The 15,095-nt window shown below is 42.5% G+C and overlaps 1 long non-coding RNA gene across 1 annotated transcript; it reads left to right on the forward strand.

The window, feature by feature from the left end:
- The first annotated feature begins 399 nt into the window (after positions 1-399).
- On the forward strand, positions 400-8,465 carry LOC120097435 (uncharacterized). The gene is made up of 3 exons (XR_005494823.2): positions 400-549; positions 4,815-5,307; positions 6,424-8,465. It is a non-coding gene; the product is annotated as an uncharacterized LOC120097435 (long non-coding RNA).
- Positions 8,466-15,095: the final 6,630 nt, after the last annotated feature.

The following is a 15,095-nucleotide window of genomic DNA, read 5'->3' on the forward strand; positions in this document are numbered from 1 at the left end:
GCGGAGCAACGATCTGCCGTACGTTTGTTGTGGCAGTGCTGGACGGCCAACCTAACTTTCTAGCCCTGAAAGTCTGTTAAATGTATCTCAGTCATCCATCCACAAGACAGTGCTTCAAAGAAAACCACAACACACCGATCCTTTAGAGCCCCGCAGAGGAGCGAACAGGGAGAGCGAGACAACGAAGGAAACAGTGAAGAGGTCGGGAAGAGAGAAAACTTACTTGTCTATTTGTTCTAATTTCTACTAGACTTATTTAAGGCATCTAGATTTTCTTCGTCAGCATCTAAACAGCATTAAACTTGGACATCGTACATGAAAGGGGAAAAAGATCTCTCGGCTCCATCTAGTGTTCAATTTTGAAATGGCATCCGCCTTGGCAATTCTCACTTCCTAGTTACCTAATTGAAAACTGAACGAGGAATAGGATCAAATCAAGCTCTGTCTGCGCAACTGTGAAAATGAAGAGCGTTGCAAAGCCAAAGATGATAATTTCCTAGCATCATATGCATGTTTTGTAAGGCCATCGAAGCGAACCTTAAGTCTAAGGTATGGCAACAATTATGATTTGATCATGCCTTGGAACCATGTGCCCTCCACAAGTCAGCTTCAATGTCACAGTTTTTCTGCAGACTCCCTCCCTCCCTCCCGCTCTCTCTCTGTCTGTCTCTGTCTCTGTCTTTCTCTCTCTCTCTCTGATTTCTAGATCTTATGGAAATAACAGAAATTTATAAGCAAACATTCTTCCTTATTTCAAACAACTCTGATACCCACCCAGAAACTGTCTTTGAGCTATGCCAAGCTAACCACCCTCCCCCTTGGTGGGGGACGGGAGATGGGGTGTGGGGGGTGGGGGATGAAAGGAGTGTAACATAGAAATAAGGGACTTTTGCCTCTTTCTGAGTCTCACAGTCTTCTCATATTCTTTCTCCCCCCTATGCTTCCTGCATCTTGCTGCCCATGGCAACCATTTGTTGTGTGTCTACATGTCCCCACACAGTTTTATTTAATCCATGCAATAATCCTCTAAGACAGATATTAACAGAAGAAAAAAAAATGAGACTTAGTGACCTTAGTGAACTTGCCCAAGGTCACATAGTCATTAAATGGCAAAACGGTGATGCCATTCTCCTCTGCTTTCCTATTGCAAAACTCTGAAATGCTCTAATGGACTTGATGCCTCTTTCTACCCAGAATGCTTTGAAATCATGGCCAATCAAGGGTACATAGCTGGAACCTTTAATCTTCTTTCTGTCATGTTCACTTGTTTCGAAATTTCAATTTTGCAAGCGTCTTAAAGTCTGAGTGACACCTCTTTCAGGAAAGCTCTGAGAAATCTTCTTTTAAATATACTGAATTTATGTCATGAAGTACGGGTGTCCCCCTGTAACAGAACTGGAATGCCAAGCTAAAACACTTGCTGTTTTCCTAGAGAGCTTCTATTGTCGCTTTTTGAGAAACACTAAACCGTTGCTCTGGTATAAAGGTTTTTGTTTTTCGTTTTGTTTTGCTTTTCTTGAGACAGGGTCCTCTCTACAAGGACCTGGCTATCCTAGAACTCACTATGTTGACCAGGTTAGCCTCATACTCAAAGAGATCCTCTTACTACTACCTTCTAAGTACCGAGATTAAAGGAGCATGACACCACACCAGACACAGTTTTTAAGATTTTCACAAACTGGGCTACACAATGGACTTGCTATTTGAAATGTTCAAAATTATCTGAATAATAATGATAATAATAATAATAATAATAATTTACTGAGAATTCTATATGCTAGTATTTAGTTTAATCATCCTTAACCTTCACAAGCAATTATGCAATATTGATACATTGTATCTAAATGACAGGAGGAAATTCATGCTCTAAGGGAATGGAGAACAACATGTCAATGTCACAGCCTAGTTAATCATTGAGCCATGGCTTAAAGTTTGTTTTGCTCAGCTCCAAAGCCCATGCAATTTCTATCGCTTCATGCTTTTTAATAGTCAGAAATCAGATCTTAGAAGTTTTACACAGAAAGATTACTTGTACCACTGAGTTGTTATAACGGAACACATTGGGTTTGCATCTCTGTGAATGCAAAATCAGTAGAGCCAAGATAAAAGAAACAGAGAAAGTTTTATTACCTTGAGCTGGCAAAGAAAACTCAAGGGTCATATCCTCAAGGGTCAGTTTCCTCTTCCAACAAGGAAGCATGCGTATTTTATCCAGGGAGCCTATATGCATTCATGCAGACTTGCTCATTCCTAAGCACACTCAGCTCACAATTTCAAAAGAAAAGGTAGCAGACAATTTTGTTGCTGTTGTTTTGGTTTGATTTGCATTAGTTTGGTTTGGTTTGGTGTGTGTGTGTGTGTGTGTGTGTGTGTGTGTGTGTGTGTGTGTGTGTGTGTGTGTTTACCACAAAGTCAGGGAGCACACACATAAAAGATTAGAATGATAGACAGAATTGTCTCTGGGTATACTTAGCTTTACCCAAAAATTTTAGCTGAAAATGAAAGAAAGGATATTTGAAGGTCATTAACACAAGAGCCTGTCCCTGTAAGTGCCTGCTCTTGCTTGGTAACAAATAATACAACAGTTTTATGGCAAAAAGCATTACTGAAGAAAGGAAGACATGATATTCTTGAAAGTCGCAAAGGTGGAGACCTAAGTTTTCTTCTTTATTTTTTTTGGGAGGATTTTATATATTTTTGTTTTATCTATATGAGTTTTTACCTGAATATATGTCTTTGCATATCATGAATGCAGTATCCAAGGAGGGCAGAAGAAACCACTGTATTCCCTGGGACTGGACTTATACAGATGGTTGTAAGCTGTCACGTAAATGCTGCAAGTTAAATCATGATCCTCTGGAAGAAGAGCCACACTCTTAACCATTAGGACATCTCTCAAGCCCCATTTAAAAAATGAGTTGAATTTCCTAACACCTAATAAAGATGTTCTGAGACTCTTCCTTACAGCTCTTGACAGTGTAGCCTCAGTCTCTCGTGTTCAGCATTGCATGATGGCCACTCTCATATTTAAGCCATGCTGTTTAACACACTTTTTAAAAGCTTGACCTTTTGACCATCGTTCATGCACTATTCAGTGTCTTTAGCACATGATTATGTAACCATAGCACTCTGTCTCTCAGAGCTATCCCATCACTGCAGACTGACTGAAAGGTCGCATGTGGTCATGAAACTCTGTCACCTTCTGCCTGGCACCGCCTAGTGACCCACCATTCCTTCCCATCTTTATGAATTTGACAATTTTAATCAACAAGGGATTAATGCAGCAGCAGTCTTTGAGTCAGCTTTATTTTACTTAATATAATGTTTTTGATGTCTATCTGTGTTGTCATGAATAAAATATGAGGACTGCACTTCCTTTTCAAGATGAATAATCTGACTTACGTACCACATTTTGTTTCTCTACACATCCATTGAGCTATTTCTAACCTTTGGTTGTTATCAATGATGCTGTTATTGTCATTATATCCACACATCTGCTTAAGTCTCTCCTGTCTCATTCTTGTGACTAAACCTAGAAATTGAATTTCAGAATCGTACATATAACACCCCATTTTCTGTGGTGATGTGATATGATCAAAACATCTCTTACATGAGTGTAACTCTGGACCTCACAGACAGAGGTAATAACACATTTTGAGGTAACTGGCGACAAGACTGCTTTCCCATTGTGTGCTCCGGCTGTTTGTTTAGCCCGCTCTTAAGAGAACAATAGAACAACCTTACATGGCATAGATTTCCCATGTACTCAACTTTCACAGCCTAACCTACTGCACAACTGTAACTTGTTACGTATTCCTCCATGACCCTTCCTCCGTGGGTGGCCTAATAGTAAGTTGTTGAAAGAAGAGCAAATAAAGGTTGAAAGCAATCTTATATGATGACTGTCTACCATCAATGTTGATGACCACAGGCAACTATTGCTGGAGAAACAACGGTACTAATAATACTGTTATCTGGGTCCATTGGAGTCAGTGATTTAATCCCTCAAAAAACTCAGATATATATTTCTACAAGATACCCCATCCCTTCCCTATATGATGTTTTCTGTGCTTTTTAATAAACATGGAGCGAAACCCTTTGTTAGAGACAGACGTACACACCTAGACATGGACAGACACACAGGAACAAGCAGATGGACAGACTCACAAGACAGTACTCAGGCAGGTACCGACCCAGACTCTTACATCGGACAGAAAGAACAGAAGGCACCTGGAGAGCAAAGTAGAGAATTCAGATTTGAACTCGTTCTCAGTTAAATGGCACCAAGGGAAAGCGCTTCAATGTCTTTGCTTAATATGACACTGACACGTTATTGCTGACTCTGCATTTATTTTTAATACGTTCAAATTGGTCACATTTTGGTCTCCTGGGTGAGCAACCTGGAGAGCCGAAGTGAAGCATTTTGGAGCATCTAGTGTGCAGGAAGGGTGACCTGAATTCATAGGTACTTACTGGGAGGATTCCTGGTTAGGGGATGTAGATTTTAGAAGTCTCAGTCACCAAAGATGACAGGAGCCTCAGAATCTCCCCAAACCTCCCATGTTGTCTTTCTGCAATGCTGGAGAGGTCCCTGGGGAAGAGGAAATTTGCCTGTGGTGGCTTGAATAAGAATGCCCCCCCTGTAGGCACATATGTTTGAGTGCTTGGTCCATAGGGAGTGGCACTATTGGGAGGTGTGACCTTGTTGGAGGAGGTGTGGCCTTGTTGGAGAAAGTGTGTCACTGGGATGGGTTTGGGGGGTTTCAAATGCTCAAGCCAGGCTCAATCTCTCTTCCTGCTACCTGCCAATCCAGGCGATCCAGACGGAGAACTCTCAGCTGCCTCTCCAGAGCTGTGTCTGCCTGTGTACCGCCGTTCTTCCCACCTGGACAACAATAGACTAAACCTCTGAACTGTAAGACAGTTAAATGCTTTCTGTATAAGAGTTGCTGTGGCCATGGTGTCTCTTCACAGAGATAGAACAGAGACATGACAGCAAGTCTAGAGAGAAAGAGCATGGCTTTCTCGGAAGCTCATCGATTGCTTTTTCTCTTTGCCCTCTCCATCCATGTTCACTATGGGGAGTCCTTTATCTCCTACATTCCATGTGCACACATGACAGTTAAGAACTCAGCTTAAGCATCCCCAGAAGAAGAACAACAATATCAACCAACCAGACACCCCAGAGCTTCCAGGGACTAAACCACCATCCCAAGAGAACACAGGGATGGACCTATGGCTCCAGTCGCATATGAAGCAGAGGATGGCCTTGTTGGGCATCATTGGGAAGAGAGGCCCTTGGTCATGGTAAGGCTTGATGCCCCCAGTGTAGGGGAATGTCAGGTCGAGGAGGTGGAAGGGAATGTGGGTGAATGAGTGAGCACCCTCATAGAATCCGGGGTTGGGGCAGGGAATGGGGTGGGGGAGAGGGAATGCGATAGCAGATTTCTGGAGGGGAGACCAGGAAAGAGGATAACATTTAAAATGTAAATTTAAAAACAATCCATCAAAAAAAAGAATTTGATGTAAAGAAATTAAAAGTAAGACATCACTGAAAGAAATTTGCAAACACTCATGTTTGGGCAACCCCGTGCATTCCTGTAGGGCATCCTTGTCCAGGGCCTTGCCACCTCCTGCTACAGCAGTAAGCAGCCTCTCAAGCTCCCATTCTCCAGCTGCCTGACCAAGTCTATCCACAGCTAAAAGCCTGATCTCACAGTAAAACCGTTCTGGCTTAGCAGTGCCTTTAGATGCAAAGGGTAGACATGTTACTAGGACACAAACCTAAAAGCTTTTAAAGGAAGTTTAATTATCTGACTCTGTTAAATAAGAAAACTTCAAAACTGAGACTTGATGACCTGTCGGCCCTCAACTGGTTAATAAATAAACATAAATATAAATAATACATTTCTATTTAACATATTAATATAATGTGCATTTAATATTTACTATAATAATATAATTTAATATAATTATATACCATAATAAACAAAAGTAAAAAACACGGAGCCTCTGAGAAGTATCAGATCATAGACTCTACCACAAAAGCCTAAAGGAATTAATTAATTAATTGATTAATAAATAAATAAATAAACGTGTCTGATATTCATATACTCAAGGTCTTCTCCCACTAACAGACAAAACACACATGCTTTGTGTGTGAACAAAAAGGATTAGAGAAAATACATACAATTTAATATTGATTAAATTCCCAAAGTTCAAAGTTTAACGCATTGGAATTAAACCTATACTTAAAATCAATGGAATTCTCATAAGATATTAATCTACCACTGGTGACAGTTACAGTATTAGCTACTAAAGCTTAAAAAAAGAAAAGAAAAATTATCATAGACACGGGCTCTAAAAGGTTAAATTTCCTTTGGCCATTTACTGTTTTCCCTACTTATGCTGATATCTTTCCAGGCTCTGACTTTGACTCAGTGGAGCACACGAGTCTGCCCAAGCTGTTCTGGGACACTTACTGTCTGATTTCTCTATGATGAGATTCAAGTGAACAACCATGTAGTTCTACATCTATGACCTCTGTTGTGTTTCTGTCAGCTCTGAAGAGGGCATGTCCTCATGACATGCTCCATAACCCCTGGAGAAGCCATAATTGAACAAGCTCATTTATTACTCAAAAATCAATCAATCAAACCAACAAACCGGGAAATAAGGAAATACCAGCTCAGGAGCGACGTGCCAAAGGAGTCTTCACTTTCAATTTTAAAATTTGATTCTCTCAATCTTTCCTTCTGACACCTAATAAAATATAACATCCTAAAAATACAAGAAGTATCCAAACTCAGGATTTTATGTAAACTTCTAAAGGGACCTAACCAGGATCTGGGCCCAAGGTTTTTAAAACCTGCAGCCCAGCATCCACAGCTGTGATTTTGCCTGTAGATTTTTCTCGGGATCCCAAGGTGATTGGTAAAGCCACATGGTGAGCAGGCACCAGGAGACTACCAGCTGGAAACAAAGCAGAGACATCACTTGACTATCGATCGCATGTCACTTCTAAGTCTTACCCCACTGACCAAACTTCCTCTCATTACAATGTGTCTTCATCTCCTGGCTTTAATTCTAAAACAAGTCCAGGCCTGGATTCCTGGCATGGGGGAATCTAGAACAACTTAGCTATGTTCATACACACAGAAAGGTTCATCACAGTGGTTACTGCAGCTTTAGTAGCTGTTATAGTCATCACTGTCACTGCAACGGTAATCACGTTTATTCTATGGGAACTACAGCAAATGTCAGCTCCTGTTGTAGTGAATAATATAAATAAAAAGTGAGACACCAACCCACACTATCACTGGCAGGGTAGGGCCACATGGCATCTGTGGGGTATTTTCATCTCAGTCAGCCAAACTCTGGTTTAGAGCTCTCAAAATGTCTCCACCAGACTCTCGCTAAGTTCCCAATTTCTGTCACAGGCATTCTCTGGGCCCTGTGGCTATCTCACCACCCTGGCTAGCCCCAGAAGTGACCGCCCTTCTAGTTCCCATGGAGGGGTGTGGGTGGGGGAGCCACCACTCCAGCCCCATTCAGACATCTACCCCCTGTGGTTACAGTCACAACTCCCAGTAACCCGTTAAAATCAAAACTCTAGAAGCTCATAATTTGTCAATCAGATTTATATCAGTAGATTCTCATCCCACAAAATGTCCATACGATAAACTCAGAACCAATTGGTATTGATATAAACTGCCCACCTAGATAAGACAATTTGTCCTGTAAAAATCCATCTCCCATGAAATGTTCATAGCTACCTGTGGCCACTTAAAGCCACACCAGACCTTCTCTGCCTCCATCTTGGTTCTTCTTCTCCTTTCTCCTCTCTCCCCACCTTCAAAAACTCTGTCCCGGCCTTACTTTTTCACTGCCCAATCACAGGCCTTGCCTTATCTTGTGCCTGCCCTTATCTGCATATAGACATCTACCCATAAGTTCCTATCTTTAAAACAACACTACTGAATTACAGGCACAAACCCAAACTGGCCAACAAGTCCCTAAGAGTTTTGATGTCCTTTGAAACCAAGGCCATGTGGCTTGGGGGACATCAAGAACGTCCGACCTTCTCGATTCTCTTATCTCCACCTGTCCAAGACTGGGGTTACAGGAGCATGCTCCCCGTTAGCTATTTTCACGTAGGTACTCGGGATATTCTGACCTTAGGTCTGTGTGGTTGCATGGGAAGCACTTTACATCCCTCTCAGTTCCATAGTTTATGTCTATTTTTAATTGGATTTTTAAATTGTTGTATTATAGTATTCTGGATATTGATCTGTTACCTGATGTTTTGAAAATATTTTCTTTCATTCTATGGACTGTCTTTCAATCTCTTTTTTGATGTACAAAAGATTTATTTAGGAGGAAATCCAGTTTAACTACTTTTTCCTTTTATAATTAATATTTTGGTGTATTATCCAAGAAATAATTGTCAGATCTAATGTCATAAAGGTTTATTCTTGTGTTTTCTCCTAAGATTTTTATAATTGTAGCTTAAATTTATTATTACTTCTATTAATTTGTTTACTGTGTGTAAGCGTGTGTGTGTGTGTGTGTGTGTGTGTGTGTGTGTATTATGATAGACACATGTATAGAGGTCAGAGGACTCTCTTGGATGAGTTTTGGGGATTATATTCAGGTCATTGGGATTGACAGCAAGCATCTTAAATTTAAGAATTTGATACATCTTATGGAAGAATAGGAGAAAAGATGGCAGGCCCCAGTGGGGATAGGAACTCCACAGGAAGACCAACAGGGTCTAACTATCTACCTAACCTGGACCCTTATGGCTCTCAATCTGAACCATCAACCAAAGAACATACACGAGGTAGACCTACGGCCTTCCCTCACATATGTAGCAGATGTGCAGCTTGGTCTTCATATGAGTCTCAGCTAGAATGGGAGCTCTCCCAAAAGCTGTTGCCTGTATGTGGGCTATGTTCTTCTAGCTGGGCTGCCTTGTCTGGCCTCAGTGGGAGAGGAAGCGCCTAGCCTCACAGAGATTTGAAGTGCCAGGGTGGGGGGGACACTGAGGAGGTGCCTCACCCACTCAGAGGGGAACAAGAGGGGAAGAGGAGGGAAGGATTGTGGGAGGGCATGACAGGAGGAGGGCAGTGAGTAAGACAAAAAATGAATAAGTAAAAAAATTAAATTAAATTAAAAAAGAGAATTTGAGTTACACAGAATGGGAAATGATTTTTTTACCAATTACACATCCAATAGAAGGCTAATATCCAAAATATATAAAGAACTCAAAAAATTTGACACCAAGAAAACTAAATCCTAATTTAAAAAAAAAAAGGTTACGATCTAAACAGAGAATTCTCCAAAGAGGAAACTCAAATGACCAAGGAACACTTACAGAAATGTTGAGTATCCTTAGCCATGAGAGAAATGCAAATCAAAACTACTTTTAGATTTCACCTTATACCAATCAGAATAGCCAAGGTGAATAAAACAAATATCATATACCCCAAAGATGCTTCGTTATACGACAAAAACTCTGCGCATTGTTGCCCTACTCATAGCAGACAGAAATAGGAAGCAGCATAGGTGGCCACCAACGGGTAAACAGATACAGAAAGTGCGGTGTATTTGCACAATGGAATATTAGCCACTGAAAAAAAATGAGATCATGAACTTCACAGGGAAATGGATGGAACTAGAAAAAAATAATCCTGTGTGAGGTAACTCATACAAAGACAAATGTACATATATTAACATGTAGATGCGTGCTAGCTCTTAAGTCATTGATGATAAACAAGCTACAGTCCATATAACAACTGAGGTTACATGCAGAGTAGGTCTAGGGGCGAGGGAAGGATCTCCTTAGGAAGGGGAAATAGAATAGATAGTTATGGTGAATGAGGGGTGGGACTTGAACAAGGATATCGAATAGGAAGGGAGAGAGAACAGGGGGCAAGAAGGGAATATGGAGAGAGACAGTTAAAACTAAGGGCCACGTCAAAGGTTGTATTAGAACTTAATATGGTAGAAACTTCCTAAAAATATACAGAATGAAGGTGACCTAAATGAAATCACCAAAGAACAGGGAGGTAGAGCCCCAGTGGGACATCTCTAGTCTCCAAATGAAACTTCCAGTACCAGGAATAGGGTGTATCTAATTTTCTTGGCCAAAGGGGTCCCATGGGAACCCCCGAACAACCTAGGCTATATCAAGGGCTAACCGTGGCTCTCTGCAAACGGACAGTAAGACCTTATTGAAGACAACACCGACACAGCTCACTGAACATGGAGAGCTCAGCTGTGCACATACTTGAACCTTTGCCTCTGTAGACTGGACTTCACGGAACTGGAAGGTACTGTGCATACTATCAAAGGAGAAAGGTCAACACCAAGCCAGCTACAAAACCTACATCTACAAAAGTGACTTGCCTGCCGGAGATGCAGGCGTACTGGCTGGGTTTGTGTGTCAACTCGACACAAGCTGGAGTTATCACAGAGAAAGGAGCCTCCCTTGAGCAAATGCCTCCATTAGACCCAGTTGTAAGGTATATTCTCAATTAGTGATCAAGGGGGGAGAGCCCAGCCCATTGTGTGTGGTGCCGTCCCTGGGCTGGCAGTCCTGGGTTCTATAAGAGAGCAAGCTGAGCAAGCCAGTAAGAAACATCCCTCCATGGCCTCTGCCTCAGCTCCTGCTTCCTGACCTGCTTGAGTTCCAGTCCTGGCTTCCTTTGGTGATGAACAGCAATGTGGAAGTGTAAGCTCGATAAACCCTTCCTCCCCAGCTTGCTTCTTGGTCATGATGTCTGTGCAGGAATAGAAACCCTGACTGAGACAGCAGGTGAGAGAGTGGCACAAAGCTTGAGAGAGTCATCAACCGGTATATGATTTGGTTGTAACCTACTCTGTGAGATGGAACTACCCCATGGCTCCTGCCGTGGCTCCTCCTGGTCACATTCTGCTACACTCAGAGACCCGTGCCTTGTTCAGTCATCCTCAGAGAAGCGTCCTCCTTCAGCAGATGGGAACGAATAAGGAGACCCACAGACAATATGTAGAGAGTGAGAGACCTTGGAACACTCATCCCTGAAAAGTATGTCTCCATCAGATCCCCGAGGGCTCGGGGAACTCTGCAAAGGAGGAGGAAGAAAGGGTATAAGAGCCAGGGGCGATGGAGGACATCTGTAAGGAATCAAGGCCTCTACACACATCAGAGCTGTCACACAGGAGAACTCAAAAAGCCTGAGGGGACATGCCAAGGGTCTGCAAGGGTCTGCACCAGATGAGGTCTTAGAGCTGAGAGGAGATGTGGAATATGCACCAACCCCTAATCCAGAAGCTATCTTCAGGTGATAGCCCCTTACCAAAAAAAAAATACTTAGTTTCCTTCAAGGGAGTCTCACTGGAGAAACAAACCACTCCTACGGGTGGGCCCCATGCCCAGCAGGAGAGACCCAGACAGAATTATTCCACAGCATCTTTGCATGTGCTGTGTCTCAGAATGTTAAGCCAAGCCTCTCCCTCCCTCCCTCCTCACTCCTGCTCCCCTTCCCCCTCTCCATCCCTCTTTCTCTCTATTCTTCTCCCTCTCCCTCTCCCTCCCGCCCTCTTTCTCTCTTCCTTAAACTATAGGTCCTTTATGTATATATTATATCTCCTGGTTTTGGATTTTTATGAGATTCCCGTATGGAAATATGTGTGTCTTTAAATCTAAATGCATTTCTTGTGCTTTTTCTATCTCTTTTTGTTTGTTTAGTTAGTTCATTTTTTTAAAATTATTTTAACATTATTCTTTAGATGCCGGTCTGTTTTCTCAGAGACAAGGAAGGTGTAGATCTGGATAAGAGGGGAGGTAGAGAGGATCTGGGAGGAGGAGGGGGGGATGTGCAATCAGAATATATTGCATAAAAATATTTTAAAGTAAAGGAAAAAAGAAATAAACCTTCTTTTACATTTAAAATAGTTTGAGGCGCTTTTAGTTAGAGTCTGTGCATAAGTAGTTCTGTTTTGTTTTGTAGGTGGATGGATATCCTGGGTGTGAGGGAGGGAGTGTTTTTTTGTTTTTTGTTTTGTTTTGTTTTGTTTTCAGTTTAGAGGCAAACTGCCCTTTCTCCACAGGCAACTCATCATCCTTATTTAAAAGCCATTGGAGTGCACGATCGCGTTTCTTTCTGAGTCTCTGTTGCATTGTGACGGCTTCTACACTTGGGTTTTCATGCCAGTAATTGCCATAGTTTAATCACTGCCATTTCTGTCGTAAGTTTTGACATCTGTAAGTATCGTCCCCCTGAAAGGACAATATCAAGACCACTTGTCTCCATTTAAGGACCAGGCCAGATTTCAAAAAAGGTTGTAAAGCACCAGATTCTGGAATAGACCGTAAGTCCCAGAAACCAAGTTATAAGACACTGGCTCTAGGAACAGACTATAAAATCCGACAAGATCCTAAAACCTTCTCCTAAAGAACAGCCTGGGGATAACCACAAAGATGGGGAAACATCTCATCTCAGAATGGGCCATCTGCGCTGGGCAGACCTACTCCATCATAAGGCTAAAATTCATGACATCGGAATGAATACAGACTACCGACTACTTGTGACTCCCCCTCATCCCGGAAACCCACCAATCTGAGATTACCTAATCCTTGAAGAGAATTCCTCCGGTTCCCTATAAGAAGGCTGTGTGTCTTTGTCTGGGGTCGCCAGTTTAGAGAATGGTTGACCCCCGCATGTGGGTTCTTTGTGCAGAATAAATGTTCCTTGTTTTTGCACACTACCTGAGTCTGGGATTTTCTTACAGCGATTTTTGGACCCTTACACTTCAAGTTGTGATCTTTTCAAAGCTGGATTTAGCTGTTGGAATCCTTGAGAAATCCACAAGAGTTTTTCTATATCTATCTCACGTTTCAAAGATGTCACAAGGATTTTGACAGAGATTATGCTAAATCTGTAAGTCACATATTTGTCACCTTGATAATTAAATCTTTCAATCCACAAGTATGAAATATCTTTCTAATTGGTTTCCATTAGTTCTTTTAAGCAATATTTTCCCCATTTGGGGTAGACAAGTCTTTTGCCACATTGGCTAGGTTTCTTTTTATCCAGAGTGCTCTATTCTAAACAGAAGTCTGTTCAGTTCCCTTTTCCTGCTGCCCACTGACTGTGTTCATAGACAGGACTAGTCTGTGTCTACTGAGCTTCTATCTTGTGACTTTGCCAAATTTGTTAGTCTATCTTGTGGCCTCTTCAGGGTTTTCACATGTCAGAGCATGTCACAGGCAGATAGAAATCATTTTACTTCCTTTCTCCCACTTGGATTCTTTTTCTTTTTCTTTTTTATTCTTGATGAACCATACTGGCCACAGCTAGTATCTTAAACACACAGAATAGGAGTTCAGGCTTAACCGCAAGTTCTGTGTGGCAGACGGTGGTTTCTTTTCAGAAGGGGAAGCTCAAGGGTAATGGTACTGGGTAATAGGGGTGAGACTGAGGAGAGGGAACATGCCATTTCCTCTCTCCTTGAAAGTCAAGGTTTATGGCTTGGGTTGAGCCAGCCGACCTGTGAAGAGAGGAAATAGAAGTGACCTCGGTGAGAGGAACTGGATCTCTCCTTTAGAGAAAGGGTTCAGAAAGACAGTTTCAGATGGGGTGAGCAGGACAAGTCCTTTCTGCAAAGGGACCGACCATGAAAGGGGACCAGTGAACACCACTGGCAAGGATGGTCTAACTGTTTCACTTCCTGATTAGTGACAAAGAAATTATATTAATAGCCATGAACAGTTTCAGTGCTACAAAGGAACAGCTCCATGCTGGTTTTCTGCTTGCAAATCGAGGTCTCTCTTGATTTGAGCCCCTAGGACAGGCTTGGGAAAGTGTAACTGTGTGTTTGCTGACTGACTAGGAGGGCTAAGGCCTCTATTGCTGTTGCCCCAGCCATAGAGGCTTCAACCAGGAGTGGGAGGTGGGTCGATGTGGATCATTTTTCCTGCGGTCCATGTTAAAATGTGCTCTCCCTCCTTCCCCTATTACACACCTGGGGCAGGATGGGCACAAGGGCACATACGAGGGCTTGATGTTTTAGAACGCCACAGAGGAGGCACATCTAGTTAGCTCATCTAGTTGTACATGCCCAGTGGGTGGCCTCAGGTGCCTTAAAGTCTTGCTGCCCACAAGAATTCATCTAGAGAATGAAACAAGGAGCATTGGCGTACAGCGAGGCTTCCAGGTCCCAAATCCAACTCCCAGTGTACTCTCCAGTGTTAGCCCAGACTTCTCCTAGTTACAGTTGTTTTTGGCTTGCTGGGAGATCCATAGTTTAGTTGGTCCTTGGCCCTGTGTAGTAATGGTTTGAGGGTTCAGGCTCAGCCAGATATCCCAACCAATTCCCTGGCTGGGATGATTAAACAAATGGTAAACCTTATCAGGGATAGAGAATATAGAAGGATTCCTAGCCCCAGTGTTGGTAGGGACTAGGCAATAATGTTTTTGGTACTGTTGCGGCTAATTTCATGGGAAGAAACATTGTCAGAGTTGGGTCTTTACCCTTGGGCTGGGTAGGTGGTCTTTTTCGGGGCCCGTAGGTCTGAGGGCCCAGGAAGGTAGTCTCCTTTGGATAGTAAACTTATTCTCTGGGTCTCTTTTGTTAGCACAATAGAGTCTTATTTCCCAGGTTCCTCCACTGTCCCCTGGAGCATGCTCATCCCAATGTTGTCTCCAGTCTCTCAGTCTTGTGGCTATGGAATGATAGATCCCTTTTGTGAGGTTTTGGGAGGAACCTTTCTATCTATGTATATATGTAATTTCTAGCATGCTTCCCATAGACCTCAGTTTCACAACCCCATTTGGCACAATAAAAACTCCCTGTTACCTGGTCACTGACAGTGTGGGAGCTCATTTGTGGAACATCCACAGAACTGGATTTCCCACATTTCTCTCAAAAGATAGGCCCCCATCACTGTACTTTCTCCAAAAGTGGGCTTAAAAGAGCAAAGCTCTACGTGGAACGGGGTTGCTCATTCTGTAGCCAGATCACCACCTTCTCTGTGTATGTGAGTCTTAATTCCCGAGTCCAGACAGAGGGACAGTGAGGACTATAGGTTCCCATTCCCCCTACTGAGA

The sequence above is a fragment of the Rattus norvegicus genome, chromosome 16 (genome assembly GCF_036323735.1).
Source record: "Rattus norvegicus strain BN/NHsdMcwi chromosome 16, GRCr8, whole genome shotgun sequence".
In the NCBI taxonomy this organism is placed as follows: Eukaryota; Metazoa; Chordata; class Mammalia; order Rodentia; family Muridae; genus Rattus; species Rattus norvegicus.